Here is a 2,295-nt window from a genome sequence, read left to right as displayed (position 1 = left end):
GAATATGAAAAAAATATTCTGTGATACCATTTCTCTCTCTCTCTCTCTCTCTCTCTCTCTCTCTCTCTCTCTCTTTTTTTTTTTTTTAAATCGTATGTGGATCCTATACAATGCTAGAACCGAATCCATAAGATCTACACCTCCCATGAACTGATTATACTCTACTACTGCCCCGGGGGCAAGGCACCTTGACTGACTTCAACTTCTTGTCAAATCTTTCTACTTCAGTAATTGGATTTGCTCCCACAAAATTGCCGAGTAATGTCAGAAATCTGTTGTCATGCCACTTTACAGCAGAATACCGTGTATTTCTCACGGAACACTGTCTTTCATCTGTTGCACCTGTTCGAGGTCTCTTCATTTTCTTGTCAGAGTCAAACACACATCCCTTTTGACAATTGGAACGAACAGTGCCTAGGCTGTAGATTCCTCTTTCTGCCAGTTTCATTTACAGAACCAGTTGTCAAAATTATTTTACAATTTGTTTCAGGTATTACACTAGCTAGCCTTAGTGCAGCATTTCCACTGGCTCCTATGTCAGGAAGATGTTCATTTTGGTTGGTTCTGCCAGTATACAGTTCTAAGTTGTATTCTAAATCACTCACATCAGATAGTACAAACATTTTATAGCCCCATTGTAACGCTACCGCCCCTATCAGGACGTACGTTAGCTGTATAAAGCCTGTACTGTAATAAGTTCACGGGCTTCACCTTATAAACAAGGATTTTAGTACATTAGTTGACCGCGTGTACCTAATAGAAGCAAGATCGGACTTGTATTCAGTCAATAACTACAGTGATGCATCGAGCAAATGTAAAGTATAATTACTCTTTCGCATGGACAAGAAGTACACACAGTAGATGCTACCTATAATTAATAATTCGGTCGCCAGCCTACTTAGGCAATGAGTGAATTTTTCCTTGTACAAGTGGGTGCATGTACAAGCATAGTAACACGTAGTAATGATGCGTTATATGGCAAAGTTTGGAACCAGAAAAATCCACTGAACTAAAGTTTTCTCTTTTTGTACTAATTTGGACAAGATAAATTCACACAACACCACACAGCAATGATTACTACGAACTGCATTTTGTATATTGATCAGACTGAAATCGGGCATAGATTGTCCTAGAATGAGCAGTTTTGAAAGCACACATACAATGTCACTATTAAAATTAGAAAACAACACTAATACCCTTAGGTTCAATATAGAACTTAACTTTACTGGTCAAATCTGATTAGCACATTTCAAGGTTTGAAAGAATGGACAAGAGAAGGGGGGGGGGGCCCTGAAACTGTTATGGTCGTTATACTGAAACTATTAAGTACTAAAAGGCAAATTAACACTCAAAATTATCAATCTATGGATAACTACTCTTTTGTCTTACTTCTGAATAATTTAACTGTCATTATTTCTGTCTCAGATTAATTAAATAACATCGCTAATTCAATTCAAAAAACTCTCTTCCAAGTTAGTCATACTATTGTTCTTTACCAACATTTGCAATAACACATAGAACTTTAAACTTCTTTATAGCATAGGTTTATCTGCTAATAATTCTTATTAACACTAATTTTAAACCTTCAGTTCAGGATACTCGGGTTGCACAATACGAGGTAAGGATCCTGTCTAGGTCAGTGATCAGGATAAGTCATGGCTAAGGCAATTCTGGTAAAAGTCACGTTATTATTGAACAGTTAGAAACATTTCCGACACTGGTCCACACAGATACACTTCTAAAGATGAAATAAATGTTTGACCTGTGCAAGTCGGTGCGGCGGTTGGCGGGCAGCGAGATAGCGGGCAGCACGGCACACATACAAGCACGGCTAAGGCTCACACTACATCGGCATTTTCCATCTTCTTAGCGTCGTTATCTTTCCAATTTTGTGCCTCAGAATATAGCCATGCCAAGTAGTCGTCGGAATCGGTTCATCCGAGGCTCAATGGAATCCACTTTTCCTGGGTAGCCACCTCGGTACAGTACGTGTTCCTCTGACTGATTCACAACTCCGACTGTTGCTCGCCTCCGACTGTTATATTGAGCCCATTGTGCTGAACCGCGCCAGTGTGTGTCTTCCCGCGCTCGCCTGCCTCCACCTTTTCCCGCTCCCCTACAGGTAGGGTATTCACCACAGGTTTTCTACTACACATATCCTAATGCATTACCTACGTATGGACCAAGTGTATAAATTACAATTTTCACATCTTACAATAGTTTTAACATTAAATACACTTCCTTTTGATTACCACATTATTTGAAATCCAACATAAATAATAATATTCATTTCAA

The sequence above is a fragment of the Schistocerca nitens genome, chromosome 11, assembly GCF_023898315.1.
Source record: "Schistocerca nitens isolate TAMUIC-IGC-003100 chromosome 11, iqSchNite1.1, whole genome shotgun sequence".
Taxonomy (NCBI): Eukaryota; Metazoa; Arthropoda; class Insecta; order Orthoptera; family Acrididae; genus Schistocerca; species Schistocerca nitens.
This window is presented reverse-complemented; position numbering follows the sequence as displayed.